This window comes from Marmota monax, unplaced genomic scaffold (assembly GCF_021218885.2).
Source record: "Marmota monax isolate L192 unplaced genomic scaffold, Marmota_monax_Labrador192_F-V1.1 WCK01_AAM20220418_F8-fsc00062, whole genome shotgun sequence".
Taxonomy (NCBI): Eukaryota; Metazoa; Chordata; class Mammalia; order Rodentia; family Sciuridae; genus Marmota; species Marmota monax.
The window spans coordinates 4,997,699-5,020,594 of NW_026695221.1; the positions used below are offsets into that span (position 1 = coordinate 4,997,699).

Here is a 22,896-nt window from a genome sequence, read left to right on the forward strand (position 1 = left end):
TCTGGTTAATTCTTCCTCATCCTTGAGGATTTCATTGAAGCTTGTTCTGGCCCCACAGACCACACCAGACCCCCAGTGACATTCTCTCATAGTGAATTTTACTTCTTTGAAGTACCTCTCAGAATTGTAGATGATTGATTGGATATTCATTTTGGAGCATCTACCTTTATAGATGAAAATTGTAATGAAAATTCAAAGAGAGAAACTATACAAAAACTATATAGGCTGCACAGTGTTGTATCAAGCATATTACACCATCCTGCACATAATTGATGCTTCTCAAACATTTATGAAATAAATGCAATTCCCTTCTTTTTACTCACCTTTTAAAATATTTTCAAAAATCATATTCTCCCTTTTAGGCCAAAGTTAAATGTCATTTCCTCAGTAAAGCCTGTTGGACAACTACCCAATGTTTAAATTGATCACTCCCTTCTCTATGTCCTCACAGCATGTTAAACTTAAGACATAATAGCTCCCAGTTAAAATATGAAATTGGCTTTTGATAGACCAAAGTGGTTGAATGTCTGCAATGCCTTGTGATTTAGTCTAATAGCTTATATTTTTATCTCGTTTGCTAATAATGTGAATTTCTAAGAAACACAGCTGTTCATCTCCAGTATCTGAAACACTTAGTACATAGCCTGGTACACAGCAAATGCTTAATAAGTGCTGGTTATAAGAACGCCTGACTGACTCACCACTCTTCTGGCTCATGCTGTTGTCCAAAGTGACTCTCCCAAAATATGGCCACTCCCGGATGACAAAATGCCTTTATGGGCTAAATTTTTTTTCCTGCTTTCAATTGGACACCCTCACCCAGAGTGAGAAAATTCATTCCCAGCTTACAGAAACCACAAGCCATGGAAAGCTGAGGTTATTGCTTGCTGAGAGAAATAGCATCAAGATGGATGAGATCAGTCTAATGGCTGCAGTTATGTCTGCCAAGAGGACTGTGAAATTCCATGAAACACCCCCACCTTCCTCCACCCACCCAGACAACCAGACCCCTCTAGTGTCCATCTATCTCTTTCATAGCCAGCTGTTCAAGGGGGAGCCTAAATAATCACACACACTAATGATTTTGCACTACCTAATTGGTTTGCCCATCTACCTGTGATGACAGTTGAGTCCTCTACACCTGTTGCTGGCACAAGCTCACCACAAATAGTTCTAAATCACAGGAGGGACAACAGGTGTCACTGAACTAGCCCTGGTGCTTTAGTTCTTCAAAACCTGAAACTAGTTGACTGGCAATGAAACTTGCCCTAAGGAACTTAATGTATTAACCACTCAATTTTGCTCTGAAGCCCAGGGAGCCTCTTCCAGTCAGTCCCAGTTGAGGAAAATTTGTTCTTGAAGTCCTTGCATAAAACTCATAGACAGATGAGAATTCTCCAGAAATAGAGAATTAGAAATGTTCAGTCTCTAATTGGTTAGACTGTGTAGAGGTATAGTTCATTACAACTAAACCAACAATAAAAAGAAGGGAAGTTTGATCACCTAAGAGAAAGAAGGGACTCAAAACATTTCAGTTCAACTCCTCATTTTACAACTGAGGACAATAAAAGCCAGAAAGTGAAGTCTTGCCTAAACTCACACATTATGTTAGTTGGAGAGTCAAAACTAGAATGCTGATTTCCTTGTCACCTGTGTCCTCTGCATTTTGGCTGGGCTGTGATATTTGGAGAAAATCTATTTGTGTTCTTGCCGGAATGAACTGCAGTAGTTCTATGTCTTCTCTGCTTGGGCAGCCAAAACAAAATACCACAGATGGCTGGTTTAAACATCAGACGTTTATTCTCACAGTTCTGTAGGCTAGAAGTCCAAGATCACCGTGCTGACAGATTGTTTCTGATGAGAACTTACTTACTGGCTTGCTGATGGCCATCTTCTCACTGTGCTTCACATGATGAAGAGTCAGCCAGTTGTCTGGTGTCTCTTCTTGTAGGAGCACTAATCCCATCATGAGGTCCCCTTCCTCTTGATCTCACACGGCCCATATTCAAATGCCATCACATTTGAGGTTGAGACTTCAACCAATTTCAGGAAGACACAATCAGGCTATATACCTAACATTATTATGTCCTAAGTCAGTGACTCAGATTGCATTTCTTGGTCTTTATAGGAAAAATATATATTCATTTTTCTGAAAATAAAGAATTCCTTTTGGAGCCATAGAATCATACTTTCAATAAGTGAAATACATTAATAATTGATAATAGTCATAAAATTCTGTCTTTGAGACAGTCTCTCTTTTTGCCTTTCATGACTAATTTCACCCTAGGTCTCTGGAATTACCCTTTGTGGGTGAGCATCCCAAATATGAGTGTTAGTTATATTAGAACCACAGTGTCCACAAAGTTTACTTCTCAAGGTACCGTTCAACATTTCCAGGGAAATTCCAAGAATATGAACATGCATTCCCTTCTATTCTCCTACTCTTCTCATCATCTGACAGTATTAGAAGCCATTCCTGACTCAGTGTATCCATACCCATGGTCCTTTACACATGGTTAATCAGAGTTCTCCAGAAAACAAGAACCAATAGGGTGTGTATGTGTGGAGAGAGAGAGTTGAAGGAATTGGCTCGTGTAATCATGGAGGTTGGCAAGTCTAACATGTACAGGATGCTCAAGCCCACTAGAGGTTCAGGCCAGAGCTGATGTTGCAGTTCAAGCTCAAAGGTTGTCTGCTGGCAGGATGTCTTCTTACGTGTGGGAGGTCAATCTTTTGTTCTAACCAGGTATCTTAGTTCAGGCTGCTGTAACAAAATACCAGAGATTTAAACAACCAACATGTATTTCTCACAGTTCTGGAAGCTGGAAAGTAAGAGATCAGGTGTCAGCATGGCCAGATTCTGGTGAATTTCTGGCTTGCAAATGGCTACCCTCTTTCTGTATCCTTACATGGTAAAAAGAAAAGGCTCTCTAACTTCCACTTTTTATGGGGCAATAACTCCAGCATGCAAGAGCAACTTCATGACTATATCTAAACCTAATTAATTCCCATAGAACCCACCTCCAATACCATCACACTGGGGTTTCAACATATGAGTTTTGGGTAAACAAAAAATGTTCAGTTCATAAAGTCAGGCCTTCAGTAGATGGGATGAAACAGACACCCCCATTTTGTAGAGTAATTTAAATATCAATCTCTCCTAAAAACACTCTCACAGAAATATTCAGACTATGTTTGACCAAATATATGAACACCTGGTCCAGCCAAATTGATACAAATTATCCACAAGCCCACTTCTTGTCAACCTGCTATCTATATGTATCTCTTTAAGCTTTACTTACTCTTCAAATACAAATGATAACTGGGTCACACTTCACTTAACATGATACAACTGTCCCATATACAAATAAAAATGCGTTCATCTTGTCCATAAAATAAAGATATAGGACTTGAGTTCCTTTCTCCTTGCTGGCCACTGGGAATTGTCTTAGCCCATTCAGACTGCTGTAACAGAATACCATAGACTGATATAAACAACAGAAATTTATTTCACACAATTCTAGAGGCCAGGATGTCCAAGGTCAAGGTGACATCAATCTTGGTTTCTTGGTTGTTTAAATCATTAGTTTGCTATTACATAGATGGTCATCTTCTTATTGTGTCATTGCATGAAAGAAGGAGTGAGGGAGCTTTCTGGGTTATTATCCTTTAAAAGATCAGTTCCATTATAAAATTAATTACAAGAAGCACTACCTTCTATTACCATCACATTTGGGGTTAAAAGGTCAACATAGACTATAAAGGTGTTTTGAACAAGCATTCTACAACAGGGGTTGACCTCAGGTACCAGGGGCTACCTTTATGCCCTTGATCATGGTTGTCTTCAAAGCCAGCAACTGTCAAGTGAAGCCTTACACTTTGAGTCTCTTTCATCTCCCATTACTGTCTTCTTCCATCAAACATTCTAAATCCAGCAAGAGAATTCCTTTCAATTGATTAGATTGAGCCCATATGAATAATTCTAGATAGTTTTCTATCTTAATGTCTATATCTGTAATTACATCTAGAATGTTCATTTTGCAATAGTTCCTATAGAACTGTGTCGTTGAACAACCAGAATATAGAACCTGGAGAAGGCATCTTTAGAATTATGACCATTTTGTCTAGCATGATTTGGTAAAAAGATTAACCTTTCACCTTTAAATTACTTTGGACCTCTTTGTCAATATCAATTGAATATATATATGATATATATACACACATATATATGGCATGTATATATATGCCTGTTTTTGAGCTCTCATATTTTTTCCATTAATCTAATTTTATTTATTTTTTTCTTTTATTTTATCGATACTGTCTTGATTGCTATAGCTTTATGAGGTCTTTAGATTAGGCAATACAATTTCTAAATTTTTTTTTCTCTCTAAAAGATGTTGTGGCCATTCCAAATTATTTGTACTGTTTATTTTTTATATAAACCACACTAGATTATTCTTTTATATGTAGGATACAGATTAAATCTCAATGATTTTTGTTTTAGTTCCAAAATCAAAAATTTCTGCTTCCATTGATCACTGACTCCATAATTCAGACTAAATTCTTAGATAATACCAAATATAGAAGTGAAAAAAAATATTATGCAAAAGCATGTTTGGAGAGCTTAAAATCACACTGAATGATTACCAGTTACTACACAGGGGGTGTGTAGAAATCAATGAAATTATATATGTGTGTGTGTGTGTGTGTGTGTGTGTGTGTGTGTATGGGATTGTTTTATGATAATTTCCTATTATGTGAAAACAGGTAAGAGTCTAGGAAGTCATGATATTCTATTGAAAGTGTTATTAGGCTATGAGGAAAAGGATTGGAGTAAGGATATTGACAAGGGGTGAGTCAATAGTAAGCCTCACCCTAGAAATAATCGTTAAGCAGAAGTATTCAGCCTTCATAAGAACTAAATATCAGATTTAAACCTTCTCAGTTGAGATATTAGAGGTAATACAATTCTTCTAATGACCTTAGGCAAGTAGCTGAAAAGGAAGTAAGTTCATTCTTGAGGAAAATCAACATTACTTTCTCAGTAATACACAAAATGAGCAGATAAGAACTGAAGAACACAATCAACTAACTAAATCTAACTGATATTTCAACCAATAATAGGAGAATATTTATTATTTTCAAGTACACATGAAAACTCACCAGTATAGACCATATTCTGAATCATAAATAAAAGTTAATAAATTTTAAATAATTGAAATCATACAAAGAATGTACTCAGACAATAATGGAATTAACTTAAAATCAACACTAAAAGGACAAAAGAATATTTACAAATATTTGGAAAGTAAATAATGTATTTCCAAATAATCCATGGATCAAAAGAGGACATTTCTTAGTGATATTAGCAATATAGTAGATTAGGAGATTCCAAATTTCCTTGCCCCCCAAAAAATGAATGATGAACAAACAATCTACAAAAATATTTCTGGCAACACCCTGGAGTACAATGAAAACACTGTAGCAAATCAATAGAATACAAAAGGTGAGGATGGACACGTAGAAAAGCATAGGAAATATTTTATGTGTTTCATACCATCTCCAAATCCAGCACAGCTCACAACCAAGATGGATCCCTTCAGCCATGACAGCCACACCTGAGGGTAAAAAACAAAACAAAGACATAAGAAGTCTTACCACCAAGGACCTCATAAGCCCTTGCTACCATGATGGACAGTGCCAGTTTTCATTACCAAGAAGTCCCATAGTCTTGGTGATGTTCACCCCAGCTAATAGAACTCCCTGTAGTCCACATCAGTGTGACCCTCCAGAGAAGAAGTTATGGGTGCTTCCACATTTCTCCCAGGGCTAGGTCCACCCCCAGTACCACTGTACATACACCAATGATCCTGACATCAAAAGTGATTACCTCAGATATGACTTTCTTTCATGGGGAAAATGATTATAAGATGACCCCAGAAGCCCCTCAATACCACTGTGGACATCAGCAGTCTTGGCCACCAAGGATACCTACAGTCTTGCTGACACTGACCTTAGCTGATGAAGTTGATGGAGTCTATGCCACTGCAGCATCCACCTAGAGAAGAAGCTGCCTATGCACCATCCCCAGAGCTAGAGCTGTCATATGCCTACCAGCTAATGTTCTCATACCCACACACAGAAGGTCCTTTTGCTACAAATCCACTTCATTAAGTCAGGAAGAAGTAACTACTCTTTCACATGTGTAGACATCTATGCAATTCTAAAAAGAAAAGCAAACAAAAAGCAATAAAAAAACCAAATCAAAGAAACATGACACAACCCAAGGAATGCAATAATTTTCCAGTAACCAACCCTAAAGAATTGGAAATTAAAAATTGCATTACAAAGAATTTTTTAAAAATTCTTTTAAAAAATTCAGCAAACTCTAAAAGCACACAAATAGACAACTCAACAAAATCAGAAAAAAATGAACAAAATAAAAACTCAACAGTGAAACAAAAGTCCTCAGAGTGAAGAATATGAGTGAAATGAAAAAATACAATAAAGAGCCTCATCAGCAGACTCAATCAAACAGAAGATGTTAACTCAAAGACAAGTCATTTGAAATTATTCAATCAGAGCCTAAAAAAGAAAAAAGAAACATAAGTGAAGAAAGGATGTGGGATATTTGGAACTCCACCAAGTAAACCAATATACACATTATGGGAGCCCAAGAAGAAGAGAAAGGAAAAAAAAAGCAGTTAGCTTTTTTAAAGAAATAATGGGAAAAACTTCCTAAATCTAGGGACATCTGAATTTATGAAGCATTATTAACAGTCTTCAAAGAAGATCAACTAAAAGAAGATTACAACAAGAGATATTATAACCAAATTATCAAAGTAAAAAACAGAGAGAACTTTGAAAGCAGCAAGAGAAAAGAGACTCATCACATATAAGAAACCTTTCATAAAAATATTGTTGGATTTATCAGTAGAAAATCACAGACCAGAAGAATGTGAAATCATGTAGTCAAAGTACTAGAAGAAAAACTTGTCAATCAAGAATACTATACAGGGCTAGAGTATAGCTCAGAAGTAGGGCACATATTTAACATGTGCAGAGCTCTGCCTTTGATCCACAATAACAAAGAGAGGCAGACAGGCAGACATAGAGACAGAATAAGAAAGAGGAGGAGGATGACGAGGAGAAAATACCAGAAAATTTTTCTTTTCAAAATGAAGAATAAATAAAGTACTTCCCAAACAAACAAACTAAAAATATTTATGCTAGACTTACCTTTTAAGAAACTCTTAAAGGTGTTCTTCAAATTGTAACAACAACAACAAAAACTAAACAGCAGCACCAAAGCATATGACAGCATAAATCTTCCTGGGGAATACATTTACACAGACAAATAGAGATTAATATAGCACTGTAATGGTGGCACATAAATTACTTCAAACCTAATGTAAATGTTAAAAGATAAAGGTTTATATAAAAGTATCGGTTGGTTGGTTGGTTTTGGTATATGAAGTTGTTAACTTTAAAAAAGATGGATATAATGATAAGATATTTATGCAAGACTCACAAAAACACCTATAATAGACAGATAAAAGATAAAGAGAAAAGAATAAGATAAGCCAATACCAAAAAAAAAATCATCAAATAACAAAGGAAGATAGCAAGAAAACAAAAGAGGAACAAAACAACTTTCCCAAAGACAGAAAACAATGAACAAAACACCAATAGTAAGTCCTCACATATTAACAATTTCTTTAAGTATAAATGGATTAAACTAACCCATCAAAAGTTATGCTGAATGGATTAAAGAAATTAAAGAAGATACAGATAAATGGAAAAGCATGCAACGTTCATGAACATTTCCCACTTGCAGGAAATTCTACTAATTCTGCATCATCACCTTCTCCTCAGTGAACCATCTCAAGCAGAGTAACACATCCAGACTAGTGTTATCGAATTATCAAATTGAGAAGGAAGAGTTCCAGAATTTGACAGTTCTTAACACTGACAAGATGGCTGCTATCTGCTCCTAGAGCAGTATGCTTTTAATGGATACAGGCATGAAATGTCAAGAGAGAAAAAACTAAACCCTTTAACCTAGACAACAGTTTAGTGAATTAAAAGCTCAATCTGGGCTCAAGAGGTCCCAGAGAAAAAGAAAATCCCAAGTGTCTGAACCATAGTATCCAGTATATCAAATTTTGTTCCACTGGACTACAGCAGGAAACAACCTCTTTGTTGCCTGGGAAAAAATTCCAAGACAGTGGTATTTTCTGACAAGTATGATCTTAAAACCATTCCTTACAAGTAACAGTTCTCCATAGCTGCTTCCTTCTGCAAAGAAGGAACACAAGCCACTCAAGAGAACATCCAAAACTACCGAAGAAAGACATCGTGAAAGACATTGGTTCATCATAACCTATGAAGGAGGACCTGGGATTTCTGAAAGCTCTCAATTTAGCCCTTGATTAGAGCATAAAAATTAAGAAAGTGCTGTCGTTTCTAGCTGCCAAGTTCAGCCCCCTTTTTTTAATATTTAATTTTTAGTTGTAGTTGAACACAACATCTTTATTTCACTTGTTTATTTTTGTATGTGGTGCTGAGGATTGAACTCAGGGTCTCGCACATGCAAGGCGAGGGCTCTGCCGCTGAGCCCCAGCCCCAGCCCAGTTCAGCCCCTTTTAAGAAAAAGCATGTGTAGAATCAAAAACAACAAAACCTTCCCCAAGATTAGCACCTCCTTTTGGTGATGTAAACTCAGATGATTCAGGGACTCTTTTTGAAGCCTTGGAGTTCATGAATACAGCTTCTTTAAAGTCAGAGGCTGTGGGTGCAAAATAATGGAGACTACTGGAGGTCCAAGCAAACTGACTAATAGATGCAGGGAGAGGACAACTATGACATAGCCAGATGGGGGTAAACTGAGAAAATTGTTATATTTTGAATCAGATGAAACTGAATCAAAAGATCAAGAACGTTTGATTAGGTATCTAAGTGATAGTGTCATACTGACATGAATCTAAAATTGACCTTATCCCTGACAACTTGGAAAGAAATTAGCAGAATGGCCCGTCTCTGTTCTACCTTCACCTCTCTGTTGCTCCTGAAAGAAATAGTTAGAAGTGATATATCCAGGCTGAACTGGAGAAAGGGATCCTCCAGAACCTGTTCCCTAACAAGAAGAGTCCTCATAAGCCTGATCCTTAGCCCAATGAGCCCAGATCCCTTGAGTCAACTCCCCCAGAAGAAGAGTGTTCTGTGGATATGACACTGTATGTTAAGACCCTGGAAACAGGTGTCAGGTGTCCTCTGATAAGCCTGATAACTATAACTTGTCTTTTGTTCTGGCTAATTTTGAGGGGAACATGGGTATTGGGAAGAGCTTAAATGGCTCTAGAGAACCTCCTTCTCCAAGCAAATGCTGTTGACACATGAATTTCTAAGCCTTGGACTAAAAACTGAACTTTTCCCACCAAGAGACCCTGGAAAACTCAAGGGCATGTGGCACTTCCCCTTGGCCCTAAAGAACCTAACTCAAAGGAGTCCATGGAGACATTGGTGGTCCCAGTAGGCAATTGATTCACATTTCCTTCCTCCTGGGGGTGGGTGATCCCTTCTGGGGTTAGTGACACCATACAGGATAGTCTCATATTGGGGGAGGGAGAGGTAGTTTCTAACCAAGTCCTGGATTAAAGGCCATAGTAGACAAGGAAGAAATAAACTCCATTCTGAGGTCCACGGGAATTCACTCTGGAGTACTATCAAATGTCGCAGAGGATGTGGAACAACTGGAAGCTTCATTGCTGATAGAATGCAAAATGGTATACACTCTGGAAGAACATGGTAATTTCCTATAAAATCAAACATACACTCATAACCGACTCAAAAATCTCACTCTGGGGTATCTACCATAAAGCAGTGGATCTCAGGGGAAGTGATTTTGTCCCTCAGGGTTATATCCTGAAATATTGTTCCTTTGTCGAAAATATGAGATGGTATGCTACTAGCATCTAGTGAGTAGGCCAGCTATGTTGTTAAACATACAATCATGTGCATGAAAATCACCCCCACAACAAATAATTATTTAGCACAAAATATCAGTGCTAAGTTAAAAAACCTTTTCCTAGAGGAAAACCTATGTAATATAAAATGTAATATAAAGCCATAAAATAATATATAGCTCTTTTAAGAACTGTCAAAAACTCCAATTAATCCTAATGTCTTTCAACATGTAAATGGAAAAACAGATTAATCTATCTATACAATGGAATATTACCCATAAATAAGAAAGAACAAACTATATTAATACACAACAATTTGAATGAATTCCAAGACATCATAGTGAATAAGAAAAGTCAGTCTCTAAAAGTGACATACTAAATGATTCATTTCTATAACATTCTACATGCTTTTAATGGCCTCTAGTAGAATTTTTCCTCTGACATCACTCACAGTACAAAATTTTGTGAGGAAATTTGTCCCCCAATTCTGGGGGTGGGTGGGTGGATAGGATTTTTGGGTGGGAAATTTTGGGGGGATCATTGTTTTATTTTTTTGTCTTATATTTTCCCACCTATTTATATATTAGATAGCTGGATCTATAATATTTCAAAATAACCCTACAGCAGGAGCTTCAGAGAAAGTATAAAAGTGTCACTCCTCCTATTCCCTACATATTGGCATCAGTTTTGTCTTGGTGATAGTGGGATCCCATTCCACACGTTCCCAGCAGGTGTGAGCAGAGTGTCAATGGGAGGAAACTTGGCATCAGGGGACAGAAGACTAGGCACTGCCTCTCCATGCCACCTTGAAATCTTTGCTCATAGGTAAGGAATGTGGCAGGCTGCCCTCTAAGGAAATGTACTGCCCAAACATCTTCAAGCAGATCATTCAATATATTGCATGGGATTTACTAGTATGTCTAGTATGTGTATGTTTTTCTAACATACACATTTTCCTGGAAGGCATTAAAATTCCCTCATTTGAAATGTAACCATTTGAGAGTCTTGAGGGACTCTGATGATGTGTTATAAGACAGGCTGCAGCATCCAGGGCACAAATAATAGTAAAAGGCCTAGCCTGGACTCTGGGGAAAGTTTTATGTGAGGAGATAGTCACTGCTCGCTGGTACCACTGAAACAACACGAAGAGATGCACTGGATTCCATTCAGACTTGGGCAGTGGCGTTGAAAACAGCAGTATACTTCCTTCAGTGAGAGACTTCAGTGAATACTAATTGGAGCCTGTCAGTAATAATTGCTGATAGTTAAAATAAATAAATAAATAAATAAATAAATAAATAATTAAATAAAAGCTTTGTTTTAATCTTTAAAAATTAAAGAAACAAAAATCCCTTACTGAGTTTGTGAGCAACCATCCTTCATATAGTCCTGATTTCTCTTTTTCATCCTGACACATGTATGATATTGGCTGTGAGTCAATTGAGGGGCTCTGAGAATGGGAAATGCACAGCCCCAGTACTACCCAGGGGTCTGGAATAATCTAGAAAGAGCTCATCCTGTGCACCTCTATCCAAGAGGCACTAGGGCCACCTTAATGAAAAAGCCGAGGATGGGGAGGCCAGAGAGTGACTTGCATTTCCACCAATTGAGAAAGGTGTGAGTTAAATGAAAGAAGCTGTATGAGATGCACAGAGTAAGAGCTGGCATTGGAATGTCTGCTACACCAAAGGAACCAACCCAAATATCAATCACACTAGCTGAGTAAGCTCTTGGCACTTTCCTCCTTCCTTTAACCTCATCTCAGGAAGCCAGAAGCAGTGGGAGTAGGAAGGCAGAGAAAGGTAGAACAAGAAGAGAAAGACAGCCCAGTATCCTGCCCTGCTGGTTTGGGGCCAAGTTGAGAGAAGTTTTGAAATGGGTGGGGGATTACATTTTGATTTTTTATTTCAATTTTTTGGGGGAAATGATGGCATGCCTGAATGTACTTGGAAAGGCAAAGGGTTCTACTGAGACTTTTTGCAGACTTGAGGACAGAAGATTGGCTAGGGAAAGCTTTAAGGACAGTGACATACATATAAAATTAAGTTACTTTCTCTGGAAACCTCAGGCGTGCTTCCCTAGGCTTGAGTCTGAGTAGAACGTGTTAAGGATGTGCTGAAGACAGTAATTCCCACTGCTTTCAGGGTGACCGTGTGTGGCCTGGAGAAGGCAGAGAGCCTTAGGGGTTAATATACCTGCATGGCTTTGGCTGTAGTACAATTATGACTTTCTGTATACACCATTACCTGAACAATATTGGGACCTTGGCTGTTGCTTTTTAAGCAAATTGGTTACAATTAGAAGCAAAAAATTGATTGGGATTGACTAAAACAATGACATATCCAATCCATTGCCTCAGAAACCATAGAAGAAGCAAATAAATCATCTCTCTTGTTTAATCAAGCGTTTCACCAACCCACAAGGAATCTGTTTCTTTAGTTGGAAATGGTATCTTTTTCCATATTATATGTGGAAAATAGTACATACATAATATGTTTGATTCTGTAAAATTGATGTCAGAAATCCGGAAGATCCTTATGGCCTCCAGAGAAATGAGTCAACAAAGGGAATTTGAGGAAGTGGGGAGTGTTGAAAAACTGAAGCAGAAGAGATTTGATCAGTGATTGAGCAAAGGAGCTGTCGATCATTTCTGTTCAGCAAATCAGCTCCCAGCAAATTAGCTCACAACGAATTAGGTCACAGGAAACAAGAACCCAAAGGGTGGTCCTAAGGAAGCTTAAGATTTGAAAGGAGGTGATATAAGGCAGGCGGACCCCAGAGAAAGATGTGGCTGTCATAGAGGCTAGACTCAACTGCCATGTTAGGATGATGGATGAAGACTAGGAGCTTTAGAGAAGGGTAAAAACAGCGTTAATTTGTGGCTGGTGTACATAGCTTCAGCCAAACAAAAACTTCACAGAAATAAAACAGGCAGGACGGGAATGGATCAAGAACAGAGATAGAATTAGGAATCATGGAAAACTGCAAAAAAAAAAAAAAAAAAAGGTAAAGGAGAGGCTGAAGCGCATACATCAGCAGAATGTGTCCCTATCACCTAAGGAATCAGAAGAGGATAGACCTGGCACCCCTGAACAAGAAGTGATGGAAGAGAGCCCCTAGCTGGAGAAGAAGGTGCCCAGAGGGATCCATGTTTACTCAGCTTATCAACTCAAACCTGCTGTGGGGTTGTGAGTCTTTGACTGTCATTTACTGTGGTCATATCAAGGACAAAAGGTAAGGAGTTTTCTTCATGGTAGCAAACAATACTTGATGACTATAATTTAAGAAACTTGAACTGCTTTTGCCCAACTATTTCTACATTTGTGGGGTGTGTGTGTGTGTGTGTGTGTGTTTGTGTGTGTGACATGTATGTGTGTGTGTGTGCATGTGTTTTCCTTTTGAAAATGTTAGTGCAGGTCTTGACTAAGCTTAGACTTAAGGGTCAATAAATTTCTCTATGAATTGATCAATGGAGAAATCCGGGAGTTTATAGCACTTTGGTAAGGGAGATAAAATAGTTTCAGCATACCTGCCCATTCCCTTTCCATGAACACAAGACTGAAGCTGGAGTTTGAGAAAAAGCTACTGATGGAAAGCTTGAAAAATGGTCTCTAACAATTTGAAATCTGGAGCCAAGCCAACATTCTTAAAGATAATAACAGACCAGGAGGCAGTTGGCAGAAATTTAGCATCCCCCGTGTGTGTGTGTGTGTGTGTGTGTGTGTGTGTTTGTGTGTGTGTGTGTGTTTAAGTTGGGTAGCCAAAGGAATGTAGTTAATGTTTACTGTGTGCCAGTCTTCTAAAATTCCTTAGGTAGACTATTTCATTATAACTTAATTTATCCTTCAGTATCCCTAAAGGAGGTAGTTTGACTCCTGTTTTACACATGGGGAAACTGAGGTACAAAGGGCATACCTAATTTGCTCATGGTTGAGAGCTGACCCCAAGCCTACATTCTTTCTGGGTTTAGGGAAGACCTGGTATGACCTCACACGGTATCGAAGCAGATCAGTTCAGTCTCCATTTGGAAAGTGTGGGAGGGTAAAGTAAAGGTGTTTAGGGGAAGTCATTTAGGATCTCTCAGCTGATCAACAAGTGATATTAGTTTGTTCCTTTATTTCAGCCTGTGGTTTTGTCCTCAGATGGACAATTCCTCTCTGAGAAGGAAAGAGGGGTAGTAGGAGGCAAGCAACCCACATGGAAACAGGAGCTGTGGAGTTGGCATTGGTATAGACATTTCACTTTCATCTAGAATTACATTGGCTTATTTTTTAAAAATAAAATTAATACAAATTTTAAAATTTGTAAAGATGAATTACAGTAACTTAGATAATTTTGCTGAGGCAAGGAGGCTATGAAATTGGAACCATTTGCCAAGATAGGGAATACATTTGATTTCCTTCCTAAAGGAATCCTAAAATGAAAACAGTCTGGTTTGTGTATTTCCCAGATCAAGGTGGAGTCTAGGTAAGATAATACAATAAGTGAAGGGTATGCTGACCCAGAATACAGGAGAACAAGTGTAGCCCTGTGTCGAAAACTCTCAGTCTTGGTTTCCCTTCTGTAAAATAAACCTGCTGTGTTATATCTAAAGTTCTTCCAATGGAAAGAATCTTCTTTGCAAGTTGGTTGCAAAGAACACACATAACAAGTATTTCTGAGCAAAAGGATAGCGAAAACTTTTCCATGTACAGCTTTCCAGTGTGTATCTGGCTATACCTCTCACTAGCTGCAGTGCAGAAGCCCAAAGAAGGAGCCCACCTTCTTTATGAAATGGTATGTGGAATTGCTGCCCTTGGATGGAGGCGATCAGTGGCTACAAGGTATTGGTGAGAGTGCATCTTCCTAGAAAGGCTTCCCTCCTAGCATGAACAAAGAACTTGTGAAACCAGAGTTCTGAAATGAGACTAAATTCCCTGCTTTGCCAATTTCCTCTGGGATTTTTGTCTTAGAGTAAAATCCTTGGAAAATCATGGAAAGGAAGAATAAATGGAGCAGGATTTATTTAAACTGAGAAGAGATAGATACCTCCTGCCATGTGGAAGGGGACCTGAGAGCAGAAAACCTCATTTTGGTGTACCAGCTTATGAGTTTATATATGGTTCTGGGTCAGAGCATGGAGCAAAATCTATGTAAAATAGGTATTGAAACAAGGTATCCTGGCTACCATCGTGCTGTCTATAACCCATCCTCCTTTTAGTAACTTCTATCTGGGTTCATCCCCACCTTCAGTTTTCCACCTCTGGGACAAAAGAGTTGGCTGGAGGTGTTCCCACAGGTGAGCCTCAAGGTCTTTTACATTTGAAATAGGCCTTGATATGGTGCTCATTAATAAGTCTACTAGTTGGCCTCCAGGTGATGTTGAATGGGGCCCATTATCCTGACTGCCTGGTCATTTTACTATTTATTCTTTTTTATCCTCACTTGGAGAAACACTGGGAGAGTGAGCCCTTTGATAGAATTCTGGAGGAATATTCATGGAAAACCAAATCTCCCTCTGTGGGAGAAGTCTACCCAAGCACCGTATTCATGAATCTCTGTGTTGCAAATGGGGAGCAGCAGCAGTTTTCTTCTGTCTCCTGTGTGTATTTCATCAACAGGCCAGAAACGGATCAGAAAGCCTCAAAACGCTGCCCAGTTTAGTCCTGCCTGTAAGGACTCCAGATCATGAAGCCAAGTTCAGCCTGACCAGAGCTGTACAGGAAGACCTGGTTTACAACACAGTGCTGAGCTTCTTGGGTAAAAAACGAGGCCCTTTCTTTTTCTCACACATGGATTTCTTAGGGGTGTGGGGAAGGCTCTCAGGATTGAATGTTTTCTATCTGCCATTTCTCTGCAGCTTGGCTATTCCCTGCTGTTATCTTTGGCTCTGTTGCTATGGGCGGGAATATTTTTTGTCCTGGCTTAATAACTGCTTGGCTGCCAGAGGCACTCATTTCTCATTGTATTGGTGGAGGATTAGCAGAGAAGTTTGGGAGATATTTCCTGTATTAAGCAGCAGGGGAGAGCTTGCTGGGCCTGTGCCTTCTTTTGAAATAGCGTCACACTCCCCCCCCCCCCCCAATACTTTCACCCTTGGAATGTGCTGAGGCCAGTTATTTGCATCCAGGGCAGCTGCTCCTCCCTGACACTTTGCAGATCTGCATCCCTTTTCCAGGTGCCCTTGTATAAACACTTCTTGGGGAGGCTATAGTGAGTCCCAGACAATCACCTCACTGGGATTTTTCTTTTTTCTTTTATATTATACATTTTATTATTACATTTTTTTTAACATTTAGGGATCAACAGTATACTGCATCACCACCTTAATTGTCTTTAAACCTATTTCATACTTCAGAATCTGTCAAAATTGACTCATGGCCCGTCTCTCAGAGCTACCACTTCCTCTACAGTTAATTTAAACTGGGTGATGCTTAGATACATGTTTAAAACTATAAACTAATGATTTAATAGATTTTTTGGTGCCCTTGTATCTGTTAGGATAATTCTCAAAAGATTGAGACAAGCTATTTAGAAAAGTTACCAAAGAAGGACAAAAATCTGAGAAGTTTTGGTTCTTGAGTGGATTGAGATAAGGAAATATAAATGCTGAAACTGACTGAAAGTCATTCTGAAGAGTTTGGTGTCATCACACTGGAAGTGACACAGACTGATCTCAGAGCAGGAATCTCTGGATTTGAATTTTGAGCTATGGCTTAAAAGCTCTGTGAACTTGGACAAGTCACTTTACCTCTCTTTTCTGTCATTTTATCATCTGTGATATGGAGATGACTATGACCCAGAAAATGTTGAAAGGGATTAAGATGAGAACACCTCATGAACTATAAATAAAGAACTAGTAAGATTAGATGTATATGAATACATTTGCAAACTGCAAAGAACTGCACAAGTGTAAATAACTATAAACAGTGAAAACTTAGAAAAATTTTAATATACTTCAAAAGCTGAAAGAGCCATTTCCTCTTTAGGTGGGTATCTAGCCTTCTTTTAAAATATGATCAGAATCCCCTTCCTAAATCAAAGGAATCCCTCACAGAATGTGGCAGAGCCCACTTTTCACCTTTGGGCATTTGTCCCCAGACCAGGGCATGGACCTAGGGCATGCTGATCCAGATTTGCCCAAAGAGACTGTCCCAAATCCATCCTGGCTGCAGGCTGACGGAGAGCCCACACTGTCTGGTGTCTGGACATGACAGTGGTAGCAGATGTACAGCTGGTTCTCTCTGTTCTCTCTCTCTGATGTGGCTGCTGTAGTCCTTGGGTAGCACTCATGCCTTCCATCTGTGGACAGTTTGGGTACTATTCCTGACTTTCTTCTTATCTCATCTGGCTTTGTAGACAACTCAGAGATTCCCTGAGCTACTCGATATCCCTTTCTAGAGAACTTTACTATGGGAAATTTCAAACATAAAAAACATTGAAGGGAGTACCTTGATGAGCCCCTTGGTAACTATCATCACCCAGTTATCAACATTTGGCACATTATGTCACCTGTTTTCAGCCCTTCCCATCACAACTTATTTTGTTTTAATTTGCTTTGGTTGAAGTATTTAAAAGTAAGCCCAAGATATACTGTTTCACCCCTAAACATCTCAGAGCGCATTTTTAACTGATAAGGACTATTTCTTAACATAATCATCATTCCATTTTCCACCCAATGGAATTAACAGTAATGCTGCTATCTGGTTTTGCTCAGATCAGCAAGAAATGCTTTCTGTGCTCATGAGAACTTAATACACACTCACTCCCTGCCCCAGTTCCACCATAAAGCAGAAGCTTTACCCTCTGAAAATATTGACAAAATGACTTCCACTGCTCTTTACCCTTCACTTTGTGAAGGAATGACTTATCTGATGACTGAATTGGGAATAATGAGCTATACTGCATGAGACTGTGTCTCTTAGGGAATCTGTCTACAGAGGAGCTCTATTCTGCCCAGCTCCAACTTCTGTTGGCTGAGCACGTGGTCTAGGCTTAGGCCCTCTTTGCAGTCAAAGTCTGAAGGCATATCTCTTTCTTACGGAGTGTAAGAAACTGATTTCAGGCTAATATATCTACTCTGTAAACACAAATTGCCCCCACCTGACATGTCCCAACATGGGATCTTAGAGGAAAGGGCTGAAAAGCTTGGTTTGGCCATTTATTTATACTACACTCTCTAACTGTATCAGCAAAACTGATATATTCATCTCTTCCTTTGTTTGATTTAAGTTTTGGTCTCCATTGTTCTAAGTGCAGTAAACAATAAAGAAACAGGAATATTATTTATAAGCTGTTGATTCTAACATATTTAAATTAATTATAGAACCATTAATATAAACCAAAAACACTACTAAGGACTTGTGACTCAAGAATATAGCAACATTCCTGCCCCAAGGAGCCACTGATAGGGTGAAAGGCCTGGAAATCATCATAAAGCAGAGGTAACTCCTTGGGGTTTGGGAGCACAGAGTCCAAGAGGGGTCCTCAGAGCGGGCGGCTGGACAAGAAAGATTTCCTCAGAAGGAGCGAGATAGAGAAAAACTGTGTATAAAAGCCAAGAGAGAGGGCTTGGTGGAGTTGATAAGACAGACAAGGGTCAGGTACTAAAGAGGCACATGTGTTCACCAAAGAAACGTGAACCCCATTTTAAAAGTAAGAGGTGACATTAAGGTTTACAAACAGTGGTAATTTTTAAAAGCAGAAATGTGGAGAATGAATTATAGAGAGTAGGAGAATACTCAGGAGCCTACTAACAACTGGCCAAGATTCCCCAAGCACAAGGTTAAGGATGGACTTGAGATGTTCTGGTGAGTTAGTTTAAAGAAAGAAAAGAGAGAAAGAAGTTGTGTGTGAATATACATAGAATACAGTAAGGTTTTCTAGAGAAAATTAGAAGTAGAAGAAAAAGTGAAAATAAGGATAATATAGGGACAAAATGGAGCCAGGAGTGAGATGAGCACATTAGAGTGTGGTGTGTGTGAGTGTGTGTGTGTGTGTGTGTGTGTTGACAAGGACTGATGAGGGACAAGGGAGAGAATAACAGATTTCTTGGTGTTGCAATAAACACCAACAGGGAAAAATCCTTTACATACATACACCATAATGCCTAGGAGATAAAAGTAAACCAATGTTTTAGGAAAATAAGTGTCACTAAATCAAAAGCCAAACAAATTTCTGCTGCGAGTCCTTACAAGGAGGACACAAGTAATGCAAATAATAATATCTTTCTTCATACTCTTATCGTAAACACAGTCATCTTCACTATCCAATCTGACTTTTTCTTCAGTAAACTGAAGAAAAGCCTTATTCAAATCATAGCACCCCACATCCCCCATGGCATGCAGGGATTTTTGAACTACTCCATGACCCACAGTAAACTGAAGAAAAAGTCAGGGCTAAGCAATGGCAGCTGCAGCAGAAATGAAATCCAGTACCTCAGCATGTGAGGAAGGCCCAGCTTCTGCAGTGTATTCTTGTTCTTGTCTTCCTCACAAATTCTCTCCTATCTGAGCAGTGGAGATTAGGGGAAACACTTAAACTGCCAATTAAGGGTTTTGTTTTGTTTTTTATTAACTGCTTTATTGGGATATGATCCACATGCCATACAATTCCCCTAAGGTACTCAATATTTATTAAATATATTCACAGAGTCAAGGTCACCACTCTCAAGTTTACAACAGTTTCATCACCTGATCAAGAATCCCTCTACATATTAGCAGTTAAGTACACTGCTTTTCCTCCTTCTTCCAACCCTATTTCTATAAATTTGCCTATTCTGGTCATTTTATGTATATTGGCTCATACAATATGTATGGGTTTTAATGACTTTCTTCTTCAATTTGCCCTTTCAGATAAAGGCGCAGCTTTTCGTGTTTCCTTTCATCACTTTGCCTCTCCCAAGAAGGTGTCAGAGTGGATCGATGCCTCTGGATTGGTGCTGGAAGGTCTGATGGTGGGCTCTGTGCTATCTGGCTACTTAGTAGTGTTCCTTACCTACCTGGTCCATGGACACTGAGCTGCCTTTCACTGTTGCCATCTATTCTGCTCACTTGACTTATATGGGTCCAGAGAGACCCCCATCTGACCAGCTCACTTTGACTCTGTTGTCTCGTTGTTGACCCTTCTGACACTCACTCAACATTGTTCATCTTTCCACTGTTCTGATCCACTTTCCACTGTTCTTTCCACTGTGTCTTAGATTGTTTAATGTTGCTATAATAGAATACCCAAGACTGGCTAATTTATAAAGAAAAGAAATTATTATGGCTTAGTTCTGGAATATATGTCCCCTAAAAGCTCATATATTGAAGGCTTAGTCCCCAGTGCAGCAATGTCCAGAGGTGGGGCTTTGGGGAAGTGATTGTCACAGTGATTGTCACAAGAGTTCTGACCACCTCAGTGGATTAGTTCATTGATTGCTGAATGGATTACTGGGAGGTGATGGAAACTGCAGTGGGGGGGAGGGGGGGCATGGTTGGATGTAGGTCACAGGGGCCATACTCTTAGTGACTATATCTTATCCTTGGCCCCTTCTTCTCTCTCTCTGCCTCCCAGATTCCATGAGCTGAGCAACTTTCCTCTGAAATACTGGTCTGCCTCACCTCAGTCTCAGAACAATGGAGGCAGGGGATCATGGGTTGAAACCTCTGGTACTGTGAGCCCACCTCCAAGCTGTTTGTGCCAGGTATTTTGGACACAGCAACAAAAAGCTGACTAACACAGTTTATTCACAGTTCTGGAGGCAGGGAAGTTCAAGATCTGGTGGTTTTACCTGGAAAGGGCCTCGTGCTGTGTTGTGACATGGCACATGGCACCACTGGAAGGCCTATCTATGTGAGTTAGAATAAGAGGGCTAACACCTGTGACAGCTAACCCATTTCCACAAAGAAAAGTTCGTCCATTCATGAGGGTGGATCCCTCATGACCCCAAGTGCCTATTAAAGTCCCCATAACCTCTCAACACTGACCCTGGGAACAAGCTCCAACATGAGTTTTGGTGGAGAAAAACCTTATTCAAATCATAGCACCCCACGTCCCCCATGGCATGCAGGGAGTTTTGGACTATTCCATGTCCCACAGGAATAACAGAAGCTCAGGAGCCATACTGCTATGGCTCCCCATGCTGGCACAAGGCTATCAGGTATAGCCACCTCCTCCTTGGGCTCTGAGTGAGGCATGGGCTCAGCCTTGTATGCTTGATACCTCTCCTTCAGTTCCTCAGTGCACTGCCCTCCCGGAGCCAGGTGAGGAACGAGCAGGACACATGAGTCTTAGGCTCACTTCCCCATCTTATTCCTTTCTGGACCACAGGGTTGGGCTTTCTCTCCGCTCCTGGGGTCTAAGTATTCCTGTAGGATATGGATTCTGAGACCTCTCTAGACTGGACTTAAGAGTAAATTCAATATTTTTAGATATACCACATTTTCTTTATCCAGGCATCCATTGATAGAGATGTAGGTGGCTTCCATATCTGGACTATCATGAACAGTGCTTCCATGAACATGGGAGTAGAGGTATCACCAAGATTCTCATCTCTCTTCCTTTGAATATATACCCAGAAGTAAGGATTTTACTCAGCTTTGAAAAGGAGGAACCCCTGACGTTTGCAGCAATATGAACGAAGCTGGAACATTATGCTAAGTGAAAAAAAAGCCAGGCAAAGAAAACTACTGCATTACCTCACTCATATGTAGAATCTAAAATAATCAGACTCAAAATCAGAGAGTAGAAGCTGGAGGAAGATGGAAATGCAGAAATGTTGATCGAGGGGTACAAAATTTCAGTTATGGAAAATGAAGAAGTTCTGAGACTCAATATGTAGCATGGCGACTATAGTTGATAATACTGATCCATGAGCTTGAAATGAAATTTGCTAAGGGGGTAGCTTCTTCTTCTTCTTTTTTTTTTTTTTTTTTTTTTTTTTTTTTTTTTTTTTGGTGATACTGGGGATTGAATCCAGAGCCTTGAACAAGCTAGGCAAGTGCTCTATCATTGGATTACATCCCCAGACCTAATGGGATGTCTCCTAAATGCACACACACATACACCACAAAGTAAAAAAAGAAAAAGAAACAAATGGTAACTATTATATAATGTATATGTTAATTATCTTGATTACTGTGATGATTTCATAATATACATATATCAAAACATCAAGTACTATGCCTTAAATATATATAGTTTTTATCATTTCTACCATAATAAAACCGAAGAATATCAATGTTTACCCCCAATAGGCCTGGCTCTTGATATGTTACTAGTATTTTAAGGAATTTTTTTAAAATGCTGTCAATAAAATGCTATTTGAAGACTAATATTATTAAGGACTGAGAAATCCTATTTTGGTAATCAAATCATAAAATTTGAACTTCTTTGCTCCATTTTCCTGTTGAATAAAAATTCCCTTCTCACTACCATTCTTGACATAGATGCTCATTGTTGGCTGAACTGGGAGAAATCATGTACATGGAAATGTGAAAAAGAAAAACAAAAAATATTACTTCTGCAGCAAACCTCCTAAAGGTGGGAAAGGGAGCAAACTCTGAGAAATGGAAAGCCCGAGGCTTTGTACAGATGCACGGGGGTGACAGATGAGTCAAAAATGACTTCTGGACTTAGACTTAGGTGAGTCTAATTCTGTAAGTCAGAATTAGAAATGCAAAAAGAAGGTTGCGGGGGAAAGGTGGTCTACGTTGGAGCTTGTTAGGATTGGTACATTTCAGGGGAGGGCTTAGTCAGCACCTGGAATCATGAACTCCCAAGAGGATGGGATGGAGATAAAAGATTTAGGGCCCAGTGCATCTCATGTGGTCACTGAAGAGTGTTTAGAGATTTCCCTAGGGGGTGGCTGCAGATTACAACCTAGGAAATATCAGGGCTTCAGGAGTTGTTTTGAGTTTGCACAAAAACCTCCCAAATTGTTCCTGGTGTTAAGAACGTGGTTAAGTAG

The 22,896-nt window shown here is 39.2% G+C and overlaps 1 long non-coding RNA gene across 1 annotated transcript; it reads left to right on the forward strand.

The window, feature by feature from the left end:
- Positions 1-12,723: 12,723 nt before the first annotated feature.
- Positions 12,724-22,360, forward strand: LOC124085239 (uncharacterized). Its single transcript, XR_006849378.2, has 6 exons — positions 12,724-13,199; positions 15,566-15,704; positions 19,596-19,665; positions 19,799-19,891; positions 20,502-20,631; positions 21,383-22,360. It is a non-coding gene; the product is annotated as an uncharacterized LOC124085239 (long non-coding RNA).
- The last annotated feature ends 536 nt before the right edge of the window (positions 22,361-22,896 follow it).